Source organism: Pinus tabuliformis, chromosome 2_2 (genome assembly GCF_031772625.1).
Source record: "Pinus tabuliformis cultivar Carrire ecotype Pingquan chromosome 2_2, CPIR1, whole genome shotgun sequence".
NCBI classification, from domain to species: Eukaryota; Viridiplantae; Streptophyta; class Pinopsida; order Pinales; family Pinaceae; genus Pinus; species Pinus tabuliformis.
Genome location: NC_142300.1, coordinates 114,879,641 through 114,891,876, shown reverse-complemented (window position 1 = coordinate 114,891,876; position 12,236 = coordinate 114,879,641).

Below are 12,236 nucleotides of genomic sequence, written 5' to 3'. Positions count from 1 at the left end.
CAATAAGATTACTTAATGAATTTGATGTCACTTGGAATGTTCATATGGTAAGTGTGCAAGAGTGATATCTTGTTGTTAACTACCACATGAATGAAAGTAGTTTGCTTATGCTTATGAGATTTGTCATGTGAATGATTGAAAACATGAAAGGCTAAAAATTAAATTTAAAAATAAATATATATTAATATCATGGAATATGTGCAAGTATGGCACATGCATGACAATATGCATATACACATGTTTGGGTGCATGATTGAAGGCATTGTTTGAATGTGTAAATTGGATACATGGTGTAAATGCTTATTATGAAAATTCATTGAAACTTCTGTGTAGGTAAATGAAATGATAGAGTTGTGTCTGATATGTGAGGCTGATATAATTTTAGGGGTTGCTAAATGTTGTAATGTCAAGTATGATAAAAATTTAGTTGAACTCCTTGAAAAGGTTTTAGCTGAGAATGCATGTGATGGTATCCAAGTAAGTAGGTTAAGTAACAAGCAAAGGTAAAAAGGTAAAGGAATTAGGTAAGAATTGCTTTCATTTAATTTTGGTATCTTTTACTTTCAAATTATTGCACGTCTTGCATGGATTCCCAAGAAGGGGTATGGTTAAGGTAGAAAATTGTCGACAAAAAAGTATTTAGTAAAATATTAATAATGTGTGCATGCATTAAGTTGTCATGTTGAACAAATATTAAATGAACAAATAATATACTCATGAGATATAACATGTTTGTTAATGCATTGAGAGAATCCTTGAAAATGTGGGTGCATGAAGTAAATGTAGGGACTACAAGTGTGTTCATGAGTCCATGAGTATTGGCCCAATAGTTTCTAAGTTCTAGACAAGTGATTTTATCACATACTGTTAAGTTTGTTGGTAAGGAACATGTAATATAAGGATTGGTTTTTCATAGTTAATGTTAAAATTGTATGGAATTGTTTATATATGAAAGCAAGTTTGTCATTAATACCTAGTAGGTTATGACAAAGGAAATAAGCCTTCAATGTGTAAACATTGCTAGAATCTTTGTGATAGATCCATGAGTTACTATGGCATGATTTGGTCATGATACTCATATTATGAATCATGATGGTACATACACTTGGTGCATTAAGTGCATGCATGCTTGTATGCGATAATAAATTTCTTGATTGAATGTCATGAAAAGAAATAACCTCTAATAATTTTGAGGAATTTTTTAGTAGTGGAATGAGTGGGTGCGAATCCCTCATCCTGCAAAGAAAAGTGAAAGCTAAAATACTCATGAATTTAGATATATGTATCTTTTAGTTTTGACCCTTTGGTTGTTGGAATAAATGTTTGAATGCATTATGAAATGTTTGAAATGATTGTGATGCAAATAAATGTAATGATAGCTTCATTTCAATTTATTTTAAATCAATTGAAAGTGGTTGAATTATTATGTGTATAATAATTTTGATATCATTTCCTAGGATGTTATAAATCTTGCAATGAAAATATTTTATGTATAAAAACTTACCACTGTTTGGATTATTGAAAATACAGATTGCATTTAAAATGGTCTTCGATATGATAATGAAGGATGTGTACTACCATATGCAAGGGTTAAAACATCATGAGAAGAATCTCATATTTATGAAATCTAATTCATATATGAAGCAAGTTTAGAAAAGTAAAGAAAAAGGAAGAACATTTGATTTAAATTATTATCATTAATCTCATGGGAATTGTATGCTTGTGATGTAGGTGAGATGATTATATATCCATGAAGGATAAATGATGGTTATAAAGATGAAAATACAAGGGATAAGGCCATTGCGGTGAAATTGAAACCCTATGAAATACATTGATCAACATGAGTTATGCTATGAAAAATGTGTTGTGCGCTTTAGAAAAAGTCAAAGGGATCCCTTGGTTGTAAGAATCCTTAAGTCTCAAGACTATTCTTGTCCAAGGAAGCCTTGAAAATAAATGGATCACCCAAGAGATTGTAGAGGTCGATAATGTTGCATTTTGTAGCTATGGTTGATCTTCATAAGTCATTTTATCCCTCCAAATGAAAGAAAACATAAATAAAATGTAAACATCAAGTCAACTTCAAAAGATAAAAAATCAATTTTTGAAATGCAAATTTTATGTCTCCGTAATGACAAGTCGGCTAGCCTACATGAGACACCATTTGGAATTATCAATTCACTATGTAAAGGCATTCCAAATTCCTCCATTGACACAATTCAAATCACTCATTCATATGCTTATTTTTTGTTCATATGAAGGAGGAGAGACAAAAAATTGAGTTTTATGGGAAAACCAAAATATTATGAGCAAACCGAGTTCTTATGAGGTAGACCGAGATCTTTGAAGTAGGACAAAATTCTTTGTGGCACAGTGATCAAAATTTCTTAGGCTACTTATATTTTTTTGACTAGGTATGACCTGGGTTTTATTATGGTCAATTCGACCTTAATTCTAATTGGATATCATATTGTATCTCTTATTTAAATTAATTATTTTCTCTAAGAAAAGCTAGCTGGGGTTTTTCCTAGAAGAGGTTTTTTTTTTTAGGGTAAATAGTTTTGTCTCTTCTTTGGTTGTCTTTTTATGATCATACTACCATTATTTGTTATAATGTAGAGATCTTCTGTGTAAATTCTTAATGATGAATGTGAATACAAAAAGTATTTATTTAAGAAACCATTGGAAGCAATTATTAGTTTAGAAGACCTTTAAAAATCAACAAGGTATTAGATCTATGTTGAAAGAGTATCCTTGGAGAAGTAGATAAAGTTTGAACCTAGTTATCCTCATAGGCATTACATTAGTCCTCCTCATTTCAAGAGACCAATTGCATAAAAAATATCAGACCATTAAGAAGAACATTTCCTTTAATTTTTATTTCCTACTGGTCCAGGCCGAAGAAGGACAAAGTTCTATAATGGAAGGCCAAGAATGTCTTAGTTTAACCATAGGCGGGCTGAGAAGGCATAAACTAGTTGTAGGGGGTCCAAAGGCCTTAGGGTTGATATAAGGGTGATTGATTAAGGCCGAAAGGCCTTAGAACTAGGCCATAAAAGAAACCACAGAAGTGACTCAATCAGTGGAATTCTAAAAGGTCTAAGGGGAGATAACACAGAGGCTGAGAAACCTCAAAAGGTAGCCAAAAGGAATCTGAAATGCCTCAACCAACAAGCCAAGACTTGAAATAACAAGAAGTAAGTCTAAACATATCAGATCAATGAAGAAGTCTTAAAAGTTGTATTTTGTGTAAAAGGTTTGCTAAATTCTATTTAAGCATGATTTTATGTCTCCCTAGAATGTGAAGTATGAACCATTGCCTGATTCACTCACAATTATTTGAATCAAAGTTATTTTAGCAACATTTCTTGATTACATCTAGCTTCAAGAAGAATGAAATACTGATACATTTTGTTAATAAGGGGATAAAGATTGCATAATACTGTAAGATTGTGACAACTGATTTGTAGGACAATATATAGTCCTAGTTGAAAGGCCCAAACAACTTTTCCTCAGAGCATTACATACTCAAAATAATAGGGGCCTTGTACTCACTCTAAAGGTTGATACCTTTATATAAGTCAGAGATCACATAATAGAAATTTAAATTATGCAAAGTCAAGTTGATTAAGTGTATTAGAATCTATAAATGTGGCAATGTGAATTATTGAAGGAAAATTTGATCTGCAAATATTTGATGTGATCTCTGTCGATTTTCAGAGTACTATCCATGTTTTGCAAAGTTGTCAATATAGACACAATTTGATGTTTCCTTGTCTAAGATCATATTCTATGGATATACTATATCCAAGAAATTAATTCTTCTATTAATTGAACATGTGAATTCCCCACTTAATATGATTTCTGATCTCTTATGAGAAGGAAAATGAGGCAAGTGTATCTTGGAAGGCATTTTTATTTACAAAAGAAATATGGATGGATTATTATGTATGACTGTGATGTAAGGATGAAATGATCGATGAAGGGCTCCTTAATGCACTACACAGAGAAGAGGACACCCAATTCTACTAAGATATCAAGACTTTACTTTGATATCTTATGATATGAATCTAGGAGTGGTGCAGTGTTTTGGAATACGATCTCAAGATACTATTTTTGAGCTTTAAAAGACTACGTTGAAAGCTATCTAGAGGCAGACTCACAAATTTCACTAATGAGGGCCAGTTCAAGACAAGATAAGCTCTATTATGGGAGATGAACTAAGTATGATACACATATTGGTGCCAAGATTATTTTGGCAGCATGAAGTGTGTTAGATTAAAGTTTTTGTACAAACCTATGTAAGGATAATTCCTTTGGAGATATTTTTTTATACTACAAGATTTGTGTTCAAAATAAAAGTATAAAGTTATAAATATATATGCATCTAATACCATATACTACAACGAAAATATCTTGTATGACTAAGGGTTCTTGTCTAGAATACAAAATATGTCTTGCATTATTGTGATTATATTGGTTTAGTTATGTTAGAATGACATTGCTTGATTCTAGCTATTACTAGAACATATTAATATATGATATATTTTTCCTTCAAGTATTTAAGAAATTATCAATTTGATTTTCAGTCAAGAAAGTTACTCTTGAATCAAAGGGAGTTGAGAAGAAAAGCCCTCACTCATAGAGAAACGGAAGTCATAGCACTTGAGTGATGACCCTTTCTTTGAAGATATAATAATCCTATGGTTTGTAAACCCTATATAAATATTGAAGGATATGATTAACTTAAAGTATTAAAAAAAAACAATGATTCTTCTAAATGAAGAAACCCTTATGCTAGGAAGGAAAGACAAGCATCATGCATGAGGATAAATATGACGAGTTTGCAAATGATTTCTATGATTTCTGCAAAGAAAGTAAGGATCCAAAGGGAGTTTACAATTTCGATTAAATCTTCAAAGATAAGAACTTCGTATATTTCTTTCTTATTGCTTTATTTTTGGTCAACCTCTTACCTTCGTATCTTTTTATTGGTTTCATTAGTTATTTCTTGGCCTCCTAATGAGGTTTGTTAGTACATTCTAAGGACAACCAAGACTTTGGTAGCGGGTGGAAGCATGAGGGAGAAGGAGGAAAATTCTATGGAAATATGATTCTCTCAGCAAGAGTGATTTTCATTCAAGAGGGAGAAATAGTACAAACATCTAGAACCATGCCAAATGACCAAAAGAGATTCCAGTCTAGAGGGAGCATAATTTTAGGCCACCAAGTATGGAAGAAAGATGTATATGGAATGTGCGTTGAGATGTGAAGAGAAGTTAGTGGTGACTTCCAAGTGGATTTACAAGACCTAGCATGAAATATATGGCAACATAGAGAATTAAAAATCAAGATTCATGAAAATTATTCTAGTAAGAGGGAGAAGAGTATGCCAAGACATTTTCTCCAACTGTTAAGCAAACTTCTGTTAGAATTATTATTCGTATGATTTCTATTGAAGGTTACACCAGATGGATATAAATACAGTTTTCCTTGATGAATTAATTGAAGAATAAGTGTACATAGAGCTACCTTAGGTTTTTGAGGTACACTAGGGATTCTCTTGGTTGGAAACATAAGAAGGATTTGTATATGCACCTCACTCTTGGTATTCTTGGATTAATGGATTAAGGTTTATTTTGTTGTCACATGGATTTTTTATAATGAAAGCATAATGACTTATGTGATAGAGGGAGAAGTTAAGCCTTGCTTCAAATTAGAAGGGAGTTGACCTTTGAGTTCGAGATGAAGGATCTAGACTTGATGAATTACCTCCTTGGTAAAAGAAAGCACTTAGTTAGGGTGACCATATAACAGTTGTGCTGATGACCCTAGTAAAGGAATGATTGAGCCAAGGCATATGGATAAAAATGCATTTAAGTACCAACATGGTACAATTGGATATGGATTGAAATGATGAAGTTTAGCAGCTGGAATATATAGATTTAGATTGGGAAGAGAGTGCAGAAGGCAAAAAGAGTACACTAGGATGTTGCTTTAGTTTTGGCTTCACTATGATTTTTTGGATGAGAAAAAAGCAGACATCTGTTGCACTTATTACTATAGAGGTTGAGTATATTGTAGCTTGGTTGGCGAGTTGTGAAGCAATATGGATTCAGAAGCTATTTGCAACATTGATTGATTAGGTGCAAGAGACGATCACGACGACAAGTCGAAGCACATTGGGATCTAGTACCGAGACATGGTATAGAATAGAGCAGTGTGGATCAAATATTATTCTACAAACGAGAAGGTTATTAACGAAGCCTTTGTCCTAGGCTAAAGTTTGTATACTTTGAGGAAAATATTGGAGTGGTTGAGAATGCCTCTCTTAGTGAGAGGGAGTGTTGATGTTGTAGCATTAGGGACATACATTCTCTCTACGTCAAGAGTGTTGACTAGGTTTCCATGTAATGTGGTTAGGGAGAATGGTTCGAAGATTATTCATGTCCAAAATTACTCCCTAGTAGGGTTGAGTGGGTGACTTTAGCATCAGGCCTAGAATTACTCCCTAGTAGGGTTGAGTGGGTGCCTTTAGCATCAGGCCTAGAATTACTCCCCAGTAGGGTTGAGTGGGTGCATTTAGCATTAAGGTCAGAACTAATCCCCAGTAGGGTTCAATGGGTGGCTTTAGCATCAAGCTTAGAATTACTCCCTAGTAGGGTTGAGTGGGTGCCTTTAACATCGACCCAGAATTACTCCCCTATAGGGTTGAGTGTGTGCCTTTAGAATTACACCCAAAATTACACCCTATTAGTGTTAAGTGGGTGCATTTAGCATAAGTTCTAGAATTACTCCCCAGCAGGGTTGAGTGGGTGCCTTTAGCATCTGGCCTAGATTACTACACATATGGGTTGAATGTGTGCCCAAGGTTTCGTCATGGGTTAGAGGTACTGACCAAGATTATGGTGAACTAGGACTGTCTGTATACCCCAGAAATGGTCAAAAGGGTTTTTGGCCAATGGGTCACTAGATGATGTTGTTGATGATGCTATTGCAGGATGCTAAATTGTTTCAACTTTTTCTTTGATTAGAAAAGTTATCAACAAGAGGACATCTGAAGAATTTATTATGAATAAGTCCCTAACTAAGAGGGACTGTTGAATTTCATAGCTATGGTAGGTATTCATAATTCATTTTGGCCCTATAAAATGAAAGAAACAATAAATAAATTGTAAACATCAAGTTGTCTTCAAAAGATAAAAATTTATTTTTTGAAATGAATATTTTATGTCTCCACAATGACAAGTCAACTAGCCTACATGAGACACCCATTCATACTTATCAATTCATTGTATAAAGGCATCTTGACTTCCTCCATTCACACAATTAAGATCACTCATTCATATACTTATTCTTCTATTCATATGAAGGAGAAGGAGAAGCAACAAACCAAGTTTTATGGGTAGACTGAAATCTTATAGGAAGGTTGAGTTATTATGAGGCAGGCCGAGTTCTCTAAAGCAGGATGAAATTCTCTATGGCACAATGACTGAAATTTATGATGCTACTTATCTATATTTGACCAGATTTGCCCTAGGTTTGATTATGGTTAGTTTGACCTTGTTTCTAATTAGATACCATATTGTTTCTCTTGTTGAACTAAATTAATTTCTTTAAGAAAAGTTTGTTGGGTTTTTCCCTAGAAGAGGGTTTTCCCAAGGTAAATATTTGTGTCTCTTATTTGGCTATCCCTTTATAATCCTACTGTCATTATTTGTTCTGTTGTTGAGATATTATATGTAATTTATTAATGATGAATGTGAATATAAAAGGGATTTATTTAAGAAATCATTAGAAGTAGTTATTAATTTAGAAGACCTTGAAAAATAAAAAAAGAAGGGGATCCCTGAACTTGGAAGCTGTGCGACTGCAAGGAAGGGGAGAATTGAATGGATTGGTTTTCAATGATTCATGTAGATACTCATTGGTATTATGAATGCATTAGGTATTTCCAAGAAAATAATGAGTTGAAATTTTTCCTTGTGGCAGCCTTGTGAAGCAACGAATAACCATACATGAATGTGCTAGAATTCCAGGAAGTCTAGAGGTAACTAATGACATTGCTTGAAGTGGAAGCTAAGGACATGGAAAATGGTGTTGATATGAATGTGGTATATCCATTCTTTTGAATAGACTGGTTATATGAATAATATAAGACTGCGGAAAGTGTTCCTTAAAGGGGGAGGGATTGTGACACCCCTTTCGGTACCCAAAATTTTGTAATGTAATTAAGAACATATAGTGATGGGGTGATGTTACACAACATTTTCTCACTGTCCCTGTACTCCTCATTCCTCGATATTGGAGGACCTCTATAGTGAACTCTACATGCTCTCCCATCATGAAGAGATTCCCATTATGTCCCTCTTCATGAGCATAACATTTCCCCTTTGCATCATTTCCCAAGAATCTTCCTTTTACCCTAGTTTAAAATACCGATGCTAATGATCCATGTCCTGCTTGGGCCGATTTGCAGAGTCTAAAACTTGGTCTAGCATTGTACGGTGCAAATGAGCCTTTCCTTAGTCGCACTGACCCTCTTTTGGCAAGTTTTTTAAATATGGAGTCAAAGCTTCCGGGTCTAGAAGCTTCGTAACAGAAGTCTGGTAAATGGTTGGGCTGGATGGAGTCGAGGAAGTCAGTTTGGGCTACTTTCCCCTATTAAGATAGAACAAACCAAAGAGATAAGCCTTATCCCATCATAAGAGGAACCATCTCCCCTCCATCAAAGCTATATAAACTCCTCCTTTTCCAAGCTAATCTAGTCTTAGTATTTTTGGAGCTTGAACAACCAACAATATATCTATAGCTTGTAGCTTTCTAGTTTATGTTTGTGGAGGGAGAATAGTGTGTTTGTTTTGGTTTGGAACTAAAGGGAAGAATCCTTAAAACTTCCACTGTTGGGGCTATCCATAAAATGCTAGCAAAGGTGTGGGAACCTGGATACATTGAAGGAGACCTGCAACGTCAAGGATTTGGTTGTAATCTCTTTCTGAACTTATATGAATACAAATATTGATTGATTTCCTACATTAAGTGTTATCTCACACTTGATGGCTTAAGATTCCTTGACCTTTTAAGTAGGATGAATGCAATTTGTATGCTATCACGTTTGTTGTTGTTGTTTGTTTGCTTGTTTCAAGTATTCGAAGGAAGGAAACGAAAAGTAGTTGGAGTAAGGAAGAAGGATCATCACCAAGCGGGATATCATTCTAAGAGGTAGGCCCTATTATTTGATTCTAGCTTGAGGAAGTTTTCACTAGATTGTTTGTTTGTGGCTAGACTCGCTCTCTCAGGGTAGAGGAATTGTCTTTATCCCACCACAAATTGGTGACCATACTGGGGAAGCTGTCCACTTGTTTGATTGATTTTCATTTCATGTTTTGTGTGAACTTTTTTAGTATCACCTTTTCCCTTTGGTCTTCTCTGCTTTTCCTGGTTTACTACTCGGAGTCTAAAATTTACAATGGCAGGTCTAGTTTTGGACTTTGATTTTTTTTCTTGAAATTCTCGGTCAACGCATTTAATTTTCTGACAGTCACGCCGATCAATGCAATTTGTTTTAAAATAGTCGCGTTGTACACCCTGGTGGCACTTGCTGTCAGGTAGGAAATCACGTTGATTCTTGTAGGTGAAGATCAAGGTTTCTCCTGGATCATAACTACTGTGTCTTGCCCTCTTCATTTCTGCCTCTTAGCCTGTTTTGCTTGTGTTCTCCCTGACTGGAAAGCTTCATTAGCTTGGTTTGTGTGCTTGTTTGGTTTGCCTTTTCCTTGATTTTTTGAGTCTTTGGATGGTTTGTGGCCCTAAGGAATCTAGGTCATTGTCCATTCAGCTGTTAGTGTGCTTAGCAAGTCAAGTTGTTGGTTAGCTGCTCCATGCATTTTGTTTTTTAGTCCTTTTATCGCTTTGATTTCAATTAAACAAGTTTGAAAAGTTTTGTTTGTTCTTCTCTTGATTAAGCGTCTCTTTTCGGGCATAGATTACATTTCTCATCTTGTTTTTGGTTGAGTCTTTGCGTCATTGGTTTGGAAAAAATTCTCTTTTTGTACTTTGTATTTGATTGATGTTGATTGTTTGAAAATTTTCATTGAAGTGTATGTGAAAAATTCATCTTATCATTCCATTGAAAATACATAATTCTAGTTTGTTGAATCAATATGTTACATTAGCTAGCATCATTGAAAACTAGAGTTGCATCATCATTTGCATTCGAAAAGAAATGAATTCTCTTTACTGTTGAAAGGACTACTTGAAGTGCATTTGATAGGAAAGATAGGAAGTGGAAAGAACTTTCATTGTTTTGTTTTCAAAAGCAAAGTAGTGAAAAGGTCATCTTGCTTTCAGTTGCTTGTTTGTTGCATTGATTGATTTCTCTACTCTCATTAGTGTAGACATTCATCGAATTGAAAGGGTTTTGTCTCATTTAGTTGCATATAGGAGTTTTTTCGAGTCACATCGATAAGGCCTGAAAACTAAGACATAATTTCAAGATAAAATTTAAAATGTATTCAATTAACCTAAGGTGCATTTGAAACTTAACGCTCACATTTAGAAGGTCTAGGCTAGAGACGTGTTCCGACGTTTTTAAACCTAGCAGTTGTCATTCTGATCTGGATTTAAACAGGAACGCAACAAATTACAGAGATAACCATAAATACATAGATGCAGCAGAAATATTACTTCATTTTATTACTGTAAAACACTGGAATATGCTTACAAACAGAAATGGAAATAAACCAGCTAGGGCGATGGTAGCTTATCTCTGAGAAGAGATGTGGCGGCTACATGCCTCTGAACTGTCTTACAATGAGGCTCGAAGGCCTATTTATTGTTGAGAAACAATGGAAAACCCTTAACATTCCGAAATCTAACCCTAGAAGATGAAACGCCAAATTGTGGGCCCCGTTTGGGTAAATTGGTACATCAATTTCCCGGGGTCGTAACTTTGGCATATGATCTCCGTTTGATGCGTACAATAGCTCGTTAGAAAGATCTATCCGAGTACTACCACTTTGGGAGGCAACATGTGTCCATGGAACCATGTTGCCCCAGATTTCCAAAAAAACGTCGTTTAGGGCCTCAAAACGGCTCCTGAAGTTCAGGACCCGAAAAACTGCTAAAAATAGTAAACTGTGCTACAATTTAGGAAACTGAAAAAGCTGAAAGAGACAGTTGTGGGGGTCCAAATGGGATAGGTGAGTGGCCACCAACATCCACCTGGATCATTCCTCCCCCCTTAGGAAGCAATGGTCCCCATTGCGTTGAGTTCCTCCCTGAGATGAGGAAGCTTCTGCTGAGCTGGGTCTTTGGTGAGCTGTTATGCAATCTCTGATGTGTCTAGAAATGGTGGGAAGCATGGTTGACGATGGTCCACATTGAACACTCGGTGCAAGCGAAGGAATGGAGGAATGCTGTGCTTGAAAGCATTGTTTCCCGTAGCCTTGGTACCGGTGTAAGGACCATGTCGGAGTGGTCTGAGTTTCTGATGGGTTCTGGTAAGGCGTTCTCTCTGCATATGCAACCAGACTTTGTCGCCCACTTGAAGCTTGTGTGGTACCCCTGTGCATGAGAAGTTGTTCCTATGTTCTGTCATGACCGTATTCCTTTGCTGCTGCTGCTGCGTAGAGGAACCCTTTGCAGGGGTCATGGATGTAGCAACGATCTTCCCCTTACTTTGGGAGTGGACCAGATAGATGAATTTCCTGGTCTGTGATATGAGCTTGCTGCCTTTCTTGGTAGTGATCAAAGATGTGGCGGTAGGTGGGGCTACCTCCGGTATCCTGTATAATGAATTATTCAAAGAAATAATGACAGCACGAGGCCTTGACTCATACACAGCATGTCGTCTCCACAAGTATGGCTGGCCTAATAATACATCACAAACATCCAGAGGTGTAACATCACACAATACCTCGTCTATGAAAGGTTTGATATTGTAGGGAAGGTGGCACTGCTGGTGAACTTTTAGATCTCGTCCTTCGTGAAGCCACTCGATACTGTACGGCTGCAGGTGCGGTGTAGTCGGTAGGCCCAACCGCTTCACGACCTCTGCTGAAATGAGGTTCTTTTGGCTACCACTGTTGAAAATGAATTGTAGCGGCAAACCCTTCACCCACATCTGTGAGTGGAAAAGACGCTCCCCTTCCTCTGGATTTTCAGGCTCATCTTTCTGGATCTTGGCGGTGGCAAAAATGGCGCTGGGATCCACATCAATGACCTGCTTCCCTTTT